Source organism: Lolium rigidum, chromosome 2, assembly GCF_022539505.1.
Source record: "Lolium rigidum isolate FL_2022 chromosome 2, APGP_CSIRO_Lrig_0.1, whole genome shotgun sequence".
Lineage (NCBI taxonomy): Eukaryota > Viridiplantae > Streptophyta > Magnoliopsida > Poales > Poaceae > Lolium > Lolium rigidum.
The window spans coordinates 130,687,214-130,697,838 of NC_061509.1; positions in this window are offsets into that span (position 1 = coordinate 130,687,214).

A 10,625-nucleotide genomic window follows, 5' to 3' on the forward strand; every position below is an offset into this window, starting at 1 on the left:
ATCCATGGCAGGAGCGGAGCAGGGCGCCATCGTCCATGGCAGGAGCGGAGCAGGGCGTCGTCATCCATGGCAGGGGCGGAGCAGGGCGTCGTTGTCCATGGTAGGCGAGGAGAATGTCGCCATCATCCAAGGTAGGGGCGGAGCAGGGCGTCATCGTCCATGGCAGGGTGGAGCAGGAACCGTCGTCCATCGCGGGCGGAGCAGGGCACCATCGTCCATGGAGGAAGGAGGAGAGGATTGGATAGAAAGGAGAAGAGGAGGAGGAAGGAGGAGACGATGGATGAGGAAGTAGGAGAGGAGGAGGAGGGGATGGAGGAGAGAATGTGTGGTCAAATTTCGAACGAGGGAAAGTTAGCAGTTTTTCCCTCGTTCGAACTTTTTTCTAAAAGCTGGAAAAACTCATGTTTCTGTTTTGAATTTGATGAATCCAAAAATTGTCTAAACAATCCTAGGTCGTTAAAATCTGATAGGAATTTTGCGTAGATACATTTTGATATAAAAAGGTTTTTCATCGGAGGTCGTATGCAACCAGAAATCCCATTTTACCGAACAACACCGACATTTTGCAAAAAAATCAAAATTAATGTTTGTTAATTTTCCTTACAACTAGATAACATAAAATATGGTCATCTTCAAGGATTTTGTTTTTTGAGATTTCTATAATTTCCTTTTATTTTTTCCAAAACTGAAAAAGGCGATCCACACGGGGGGTGGGTGGAGCAAAATATGCCCAAACATACCTGTGGCGCACCAAGATGGGGTGCGCCACGGGTATTTATTGTCCAAATTTTGGCACTCGTGACCGCGAGTACCCGTGGCACACAAAAAAATGATACCCCATGGGCAGTAGGTTAGCCGTGGCGCACCAAAAATTAAATAGTACACCATGAATATGTGGTCGCGCACCAGCCGCCTATGGCTTTGCATACCCGTGGCGCACAAATTTATTGGGTGCGCCACGGGTAAGGGCATAGTTCTGTCCTACCTGTTTTTGGTGCGCCATTGGTAATATTCGTGGCGCACCAAAAAATGGCGCGCCACATCTAAGTCGTACATCTATAGCCCTTTTCCTAGTAGTGTACGGTATTAAGAGCTATGGAGAACATGAGAAAAACATATCAAGCTACCGCCACAAACCTGTAGCCTAGAGGGGGACTACACCCTCTTTATCATGGGGATGATGATGAAGACGTTGGAGAAGGTGGGGATCCCTCTGGCGGCGGCTCCAACGGAGTTTCCCTCTCTAATCTTCTCTGTTGTAGTCTCCGTTTTCGTGTTTCTGTGTTTCTGCGGCGCTCCCCTTCAGAGAACCCTCGGAGGTCATATATATAGTAGTTTTTAGGTCAAATATGTCAGTTTGCGTAAGAATCAAGCAATTTGGGCGACCGATGACTGAAAGAGGGTGGTGGCGCGCCCACCCTTCCTAGGCATGCCACCTCATCCCTTTTGGGCCTCCAAGGTACCCAAGTGAGTTTCAAGTGCTCCAGGTCATTCTTTTAGTGGAAAAAATGATGTCCCCGAAATCCTAGCTCCATTTGACTCCGTATAGGTTTCTAAAAGTGAAAAATACACAAAAAAGGGTTTTCCCGTTCTGTAGAGTTATAACCCAAATAAAGGGGATTATTGGTAAATCCCCACAAATCAATGTAAAGCATGGTATTATCATCATATATGTTGCAAATATGTGGGAATTTATGTTAATAAAGTGCAAAGTTCATCTATGAATTTTACATGCATCAGGTGTGTCTGAGGGTCACGGGCCGAGGAGTAAGCAACCAAGGTGAAATCGGTACCTAAACTCAGCATGGCTACAATAACGGGTGGGTATGCAAGCTCGCGGGAAAGCACAATGATTGGCTAGGATCTTATACCTGGCCCCATACCAAGGAAGTGTGAACGAGCACGTGGACGGTTGTGCAACAAGGATAAGCTCTCTTATGGGTAAAGTAACACAACTCCGTGGAGTATAAAGAATAGTGGCTTGTCCCTCCCTGTTCCGGGTTTGAAACTGCGAACGTTGCCGAAAAGTTACTTCATGAAGTTCTAGACACCCGGTGAAGGCTGATGGACATAGATTTTAAGAATAAAAGGAAACCTTTGAAGAAATAATTACGAACACTTGAATTTTCCTATGACTTTCTGGTCTATGCGTGTAGCTATAGTGCATGATACACCTATTTCTATTATTGAACTTGCTGAGTACGCTCGTACTCACCCGTTCCCTTTTGAACCCCCTGCTTAGATCGGGAGGCATCGAAGGGAGATCTATAGTGGAACCCGAAGATGGAGGAGCCAACTGCTACCGGGGACAGGATCATGTCAGTGGATTTAACAAATTCGACTGCTACATACACCATGGTAGAAACCTAGACTAGGAATAGAAGGAAACCAATTCCTTAATCATAGAACCTAAGTAGGTAGAGCTCAGGTATAGTTCTTTAGTAAGCCACATATCTCTATAGGTGGAGCTAGGATAAGTCCAGTCTACGAGTTATTTGTCTGGAGTTTATTTGCAGTTTACCTTATTGTAATTAGGAGTTTGTGTTGAACTTTTGTAAAGAGTCCATGTTGTAATTCTATAGATATGTCTTAGACCCGCAAATTTTTCTGCTGTACCACTATGAAAGATGTAATACTAGCGGAACAGTATTTCACTAGTGTCATATCAATAACTTGCATACTACATCTTGCAGTGGTATGCTGGGTCACCACAACCTACATTGGTATGTGTAGTGTTTGTTCAAATGTGCTTATAGTATGGTGATGTGATGTATCACGGTCATGTCTTGTTTACCTTTAACTTGTAACTATTACATGAGTATCTTGTGTTGATTCAGCTCTTGTGTACTGGATTAATGGATGTGCATCTTTTGTAAGGTTCGATCAGGCTAGATAGAGGCTCTATAGCCCCGCTCACACTCCTTGCTGTAGTAATATTGTAGAGATTGGCAGGGGTTTATAACTTGGCATGGTTATTACAAAACTAAGTGCCTATACTATAGAAATATTGCAGAATTTCAATTTTGGTGATGTTATTTTGATACAGAAGGTGCAAGTATTTTAGAAAATAGAATTACAAGCTTAACATATAAAAATAGGAAAAAAAGCTATTTCTATGGCATAGCTGCATAATAACAATGTTGAGCTAAAGAGTAAAATAAGACTGTGCAATCTGACTGTTGATACAATGATAAGTATATCTGGCTATACCTTTGGAGTTAACCATTACTCTTGTACCTACAGTGTGTTTTAGTTGTCTAGCTTGGCCGGTTGTCTTATGTTTTTTCTTCAAAAGTTTCTTAAATCTATGTTGGATTTTGTTTTGGATCCAGTTCCTGCATGGATCTTTGTAGAATCGAAGGAAAAAAGAACCGCAACCATCCAACGACCCTTCTTTTACTTCGAAATGGAGGTTTTACCCCCAACCTCTGCATCTAAAAGATGCACATAATTTTTTTATTAGATTATTCGACAAAACCTTACAAGAGAGATACACAACTCAACTCGAAGCCACCAACCGACAACACCTGATGAAGAAGGGGCGATCATGAACAGGGCCAGTACCCTAACATCACACCAACGCACATCATCTGAAAAACCGATGGCCTTACCAAACCACCCATTGGCGAGTAGGCAGCACAACCGGTCTAGCATACCCTCAACACTCACCAGCGCACACATCGTAGAGGTTGCTACCACCGTCATCCGTGAACCCATCTCCAAGAGGGATCAATGCATAGACCTTGGTAGGCCTGCCGTCGACACCGCTATGACGCCAGACGGCGCCACCGCCCTAAGCGCGTTGATACGTTGCAAACGTATCTAAATTTTTTTGATGCTCCATGCTTGTTTTAAACCAATTGCTATATGTTTTGTTTACACTTCGTGGCACTTTTATGCATTTTCGGGAACTAACCTATTGACAAGATGCCACGGTGTCAGTTCCCTATTTCTGATGTTTTTGTATTTCAGAAAAGTTGTACAGGAAATATTCTCGGAATTGGACCAAACAACAACCAAAGTTCCTATTTTTCCATGAGCGAAGACGAAGTCCAGAGGAGAGACGAAGGGGGGCCACAGGGTGGCCAGACCTGCCCTAGGCACGGCTTGGCCCTGGCCCGCGCCTAGGGGTGGTCTGGGGCCACCAGACCTCCACCGACCTCGCCCTTCTGCCTATATAAAGCTCCCAATGCAAAAACCCTAAATATACAAGCCTCCGCCCATGAAAAGTTCCATAGCTCCGCCGCCGTTGCAGACAAGATTCGGGGGACAGAAGTCTCTGTTCCGGCACCCTGCTGATACGTCTCCGACGTATCGATAATTTCTTATGTTCTATGCCATATTATTGATGATACCTACATGTTTTATGCACACTTTATGTCATATTCGTGCATTTTCTGGAACTAACCTATTAACAAGATGCCGAAGTGCCGCTTGCTCGTTTTCTGCTGTTTTTGGTTTCAGAAATCCTAGTAACGAAATATTCTCGAATTGGACGAAATTAAAGCCCGGGGGCCTATTTTCTCACGAAGCTTCCGTAAGTCCGAAGGAGAGACGAAGAGGGGCCACGGAGGGGCCACACGATAGGGCGGCGCGGCCCCCCCTTGGCCGCGCGGCCCCGTGGTGTGGGGCCCCCGTGCCGCCTCTTGACCTGCCCTTCCGCCTATAAAAAGTCTCCGTGACGAAACCCCCAGTACCGAGAGCCACGATACGGAAAACCTTCCAGAGACGCCGTCGCCGCCGATCCCATCTCGGGGGATCCAGGAGATCGCCTTCGGCACCCTGCCGGAGAGGGGAATCATCTCCCGGAGGACTCTACGCCGCCATGGTCGCCTCCGGAGTGATGAGTGAGTAGTCTACCCCTCGGACTATGGGTCCATAGCAGTAGCTAGATGGTTGTCTTCTCCTCATTGTGCTTCATTGTTGGATCTTGTGAGCTGCCTAACATGATCAAGATCATCTATCCGTAATTCTATATGTTGTGTTTGTCGGGATCCGATGGATAGAGAATACTATGTCATGTTAATTATCAAGTTATTACATATGTGTTGTTTATGATCTTGCATGCTCTCCGTTTCTAGTAGAGGCTCGGCCAAGTTTTTACTTTTAACTCCAAGAGGGGGTACTTATGCTCGATAGTGGGTTCATGCCCGCATTGACACTGGGACAAAGGATGTAAAGTTCTAAGGTTGTGTTGTGCCGTTGCCACTAGGGATAAAACATTGGCGCTATGTCCGAGGATGTAGTTGTTGATTACATTACGCACCATACTTAATGCAATTGTCTGTTGTTTAGCAACTTAATACCGGAGGGGTTCGGATGATAACTCGAAGGTGGACTTTTTAGGCATAGATGCAGTTGGATGGCGGTCTATGTACTTTGTCGTAATGCCCAATTAAATCTCACTATACTTATCATGTCATGTATGTGCATTGTTATGCCCTCTCTATTTGTCAATTGCCCGACTGTAATTTGTTCACCCAACATTATTTTATCTTATGGGAGAGACACCTCTAGTGAACCGTGGACCCCGGTCCATTCTTTAATACCGAAATACAAATCTGCCGCAATACTTGTTTTACCGTTTTCTCTCGCAAACAATCATCTTCCACACAATACGGTTAATCCTTTGTTACAGCAAGCCGGTGAGATTGACAACCTCACCGTTTCGTTGGGGCAAAGTACTTTGGTTGTGTTGTGCAGGTTCCACGTTGGCGCCGGAATCTCCGGTGTTGCGCCGCACTACATCCCGCCGCCATCAACCTTCAACGTGCTTCTTGGCTCCTCCCGGTTCGATAAACCTTGGTTTCTTTCCGAGGGAAAACTTGCTGCTGTGCGCATCATACCTTCCTCTTGGGGTTGCCCAACGAACGTGTGAAATACACGCCATCAAGCATAATTTCCGGCGCCGTTGCTCGGGAGATCAAGACACGCTGCAAGGGGAGTCTCCACTTCTCAATCTCTTTACTTTGTTTTTGTCTTGCTTTATTTTATTTACTACTTTGTTTGCTGCATTATATCAAAACACAAAAAAATTAGTTGCTAGCTTTACTTTATTTGCTGTCTTGTTTGCTAAAACACAAAAAAAATTAGTTTACTTGCATTTACTTTATCTAGTTTGCTTTATTTACTATTGCTAAAATGGCCAACCCTGAAAATACTAAGTTGTGTGACTTCACTAGCACAAATAATAATGATTTCTTATGCACACCTATTGCTCCACCTGCTACTACAGCGAGAATTCTTTGAAATTAAACTCTGCTTTACTTAATCTTGTCATGAGAGAGCAATTTTCCGGTGTTAGTTCCGATGATGCTGCTGCCCATCTCAATAATTTTGTTGAACTATGTGAAATGCAAAAATATAAAGATGTAGATGGTGACATTATAAAATTAAAATTGTTCCCTTTCTCATTAAGAGGAAGAGCTAAAGATTGGTTGCTATCTCTGCCTAAGAATAGTATTGATTCATGGACTAAATGCAAGGATGCTTTTATTGGTAGATATTATCCCCCTGCTAAAATTATATCTTTGAGGAGTAGCATAATGAATTTTAAACAATTAGATAATGAACATGTTGCTCAAGCTTGGGAAAGAATGAAATCTCTCGGTTAAAAATTGCCCAACCCATGGACCGACTACTTGGATGATCATCCAAACCTTCTATGCAGGACTAAATTTTTCTTCGCGGAATTTATTGGATTCAGCTGCTGGAGGTACCTTTATGTCCATCACTCTTGGTGAAGCAACAAAGCTCCTTGATAATATGATGGTTAATTACTCTGAATGGCACACGGAAAGAGCTCCACAAGGTAAGAAGGTAAATTCTGTTGAAGAATCCTCTTCCTTGAATGATAAAGTTGATGCTATTATGTCTATGCTTGCGAATGATAGGACAAATGTTGATCCTAACAATGTTCCATTAGCTTCATTGGTTGCTCAAGAAGAACATGTTGATGTGAACTTCATTAAAAATAATAATTTCAACAACAATGCTTATCTGAACAATTCTAGTAATAACTATAGGCCATATCCTTATAATAATGGTAACGGTTATGCTAATTCTTATGGGAATTCTTACAACAATAATAGGAATACACCCCTGGACTTGAAGCCATGCTTAAAGAATTTATTAGTACACAAACTGCCTTTAACAAATCTGTTGAGGAAAAGCTCAATAAAATTGATATTCTTGTTTCTAGAGTTGATGGTCTTGCCTCTGATGTTGATCTTTTGAAATCGAAAGTTATGCCTAATAGGGATATTGAAAATAAAATTGTTACTACAGCAAATGCCATCCAAGTTAGAATTAATGAGAATATAAGATTAATGGCTGAACTGCGTGCTAGGTGGGATAGAGAAGAAAATGAAAAACTAGCTAAAAAAGAAAATGTAGCTAAAGTTTGGACTATTACCACCACTAGCAATGCTAATGATTCATATGTTGCTGCACCTCCTACTATCAATGGTAAAATAATTGGTGTTAGCAATGCTTCTACTCCTAGTGCAAAGCGCGCAAAATTACCTGAAACTGCTAAAACCATCGAAACTGCTTGTGATAAAACTGCTGAAATCTTTTCCAACCTTGGGGATGATAATCCCATTGCTTTAGATTGTAATGATTTAGATTTTGATGATTGCCATATCTCTGAAGTTATAAAGTTCTTGCAAAAACTTGCTAAAAGTCCCAATGCTAGCGCTATAAATTTGGCTTTCACAAAACATATTACAAATGCTCTCATAAAAGCTAGAGAAGAGAAACTAAAACTTGAAACTTCTATTCCTAGAAAGCTAGAGGATGGTTGGGAGCCCATCATTAAAATGAGAGTCAAAGATTTTGATTGTAATGCCTTATGTGATCTTGGTGCAAGTATTTCTGTTATGCCTAAAAAAGTCTATGATATGCTTGACTTGCCACCATTGAAGAATTGTTATTTGGATGTTAATCTCGCTGATAATGCTAAAAAGAAACCTTTGGGGAAAGTTGATAATGTTCATATTATGGTTAACAATAACCTTGTCCCCGTTGATTTTGTTGTCTTGGATATTGAATGCAATGCATCTTGCCCCATTATATTGGGAAGACCTTTTCTTCGAACCGTTGGTGCTACTATTGATATGAAGGAAGGTAATATTAAATATCAATTTCCTCTCAAGAAAGGTATGGAACACTTCCCTAGAAAGAGAATGAAGGTACCTTATGATTCTATCATTAGAACAAATTATGATGTTGATGCTTCATCCTTCGATGTTACTTGATATACACTTTCTGCGCCTAGCTGAAAGGCGTTAAAGAAAAGCGCTTATGGGAGACAACCCATGTTTTTACCTACAGTACTTTGTTTTTATTTTGTGTCTTGGAAGTTGTTTACTACTGTAGCAACCTCTCCTTATCTTAGTTTTGAGTTTTGTTGTGCCAAGTAAAGTCTTTGATAGAAAAGTAAGTACTAGATTTAGATTACTGCACAGTTCCAGAATTCTTTGCTGTCACGAATCTGGGTCTAATTCTCTGTAGGTAACTCAGAAAATTATGCCAATTTACGTGAGTGATCCTCAGATATGTACGCAACTTTCATTCAATTTGAGCATTTTCGTTTGAGCAAGTCTGGCGGCCTAATAAAATCCATCTTTACGGACTGTTCTGTTTTGACAGATTCTGTCTTTTATTTCGCATTGCCTCTTTTGCTATGTTGGATGAATTTCTTTGATCCATTAATGTCCAGTAGCTTTATGCAATGTCCAGAAGTGTTAAGAATGATTGTGTCACCTCTGAACATGTGAATTTTTATTATGCACTAACCCTCTAATGAGTTGTTTCGAGTTTGGTGTGGAGGAAGTTTTCAAGGATCAAGAGAGGAGTATGATGCAATATGATTAAGGAGAGTGAAAGCTCTAAGCTTGGGGATGCCCGGTGGTTCACCCCTGCATATATTAAGAAGACTCAAGCTGTTTAAGCTTGGGGATGCCCAAGGCATCCCCTTCTTCATCAATAACATTATCAGGTTCCTCCCCTGAAACTATATTTTTATTCGGCCACATCTTATGTACTTTGCTTGGAGCGTCGGTTTGTTTTTATTTTTTTTGTTTTGTTTGAATAAAATGGATCCTAGCATTCACTTTATGGGAGAGAGACACGCTCCGCTGTTGCATATGGACAAATATGTCCTTAGGCTCTACTCATAGTATTCATGGCGAAGTTTCTTCTTCGTTAAATTGTTATATGGTTGGAATTGGAAAATGATACATGTAGTAACTCTAAAATGTCTTGGATAATTTGATACTTGGCAATTGTTGTGCTCATGTTTAAGCTCTTGCATCATATACTTTGCACCCATTAATGAAGAAATACTTAGAGCTTGCTAATTTGGTTTGCATATTTGGTTTCTCTAGAGTCTAGATAACATCTAGTATTGAGTTTTGAACAACAAGGAAGACGGTATGGAGTCTTATAATGTTTACCATATGTCTTTTATGTGAGTTTTGCTGTACCGTTCATCCTTGTGTTTGTTTCAAATAACCTTGCTAGCCTAAACCTTGTATCGAGAGGGAATACTTCTCATGCATCCAAAATCCTTGAGCCAACCACTATGCCATTTGTGTCCACCATACCTACCTACTACATGGTATTTATCCGCCATTCCAAAGTAAATTGCTTGAGTGCTACCTTTAAAATTCCATCGTTCACCTTTGCAATATATAGCTCATGGGACAAATAGCTTAAAAACTATTGTGGTATTGAATATGTACTTATGCACTTTATCTCTTATTAAGTTGCTTGTTGAGCGATAACCATGTTTCTGGGGCGCCATCAACTATTCTTTGTTGGATATCATGTGAGTTGCTATGCATGTCCGTCTTGTCCGAAGCAAGAGAGATCTACCACCTTCATGGTTGGAGCATGCATGTTGTTAGAGAAGAACTTTGGGCCGCTAACTAAAACCATGATTCATGGTGGAAGTTTCAGTTTGGACATATATCCTCAATCTCATATGAGAATAAAATTGTTGCCACGTGCTTATGCATTAAAGAGGAGTCCATTATCTGTTGTCCATGTTGTCCCGGTATGGATGTCTAAGTTGAGAATAATCAAAAGCGAGAAATCCAAAATGCGAGCTTTCTCCTTAGACCTTTGTACGAGCGGCATGGAGGTACCCCATTGTGACACTTGGTCAAAACATGTGCATTGCAAAGATCCGGTAGTCCAAGTTAATTAGGACAAGGTGCGGGCACTATTAGTATACTATGCATGAGACTTGCAACTTGTAAGATATAATGTACATAACTCATATGCTTTATTACTACCGTTGACAAAATTGTTTCATGTTTTCAAAATAAAAGCTCTAGCACAAATATAGCAATCGATGCTTTCCTCTTTGAAGGACCATTCTCTTTACTTTTATGTTGAGTCAGTTCACCTATCTCTCTCCACCTCAAGAAGCAAACACTTGTGTGAACCGTGCATTGATTCTTACATATTTGCATATTGTACTTGTTATATTACTCTATGTTGACAATTATCCATGAGATATACATGTTACAAGTTGAAAGCAACCGCTGAAACTTAATCTTCCTTTGTGTTGCTTCAATACCTTTACTTTGATTTATTGCTTTATGAGTTAACTCTTA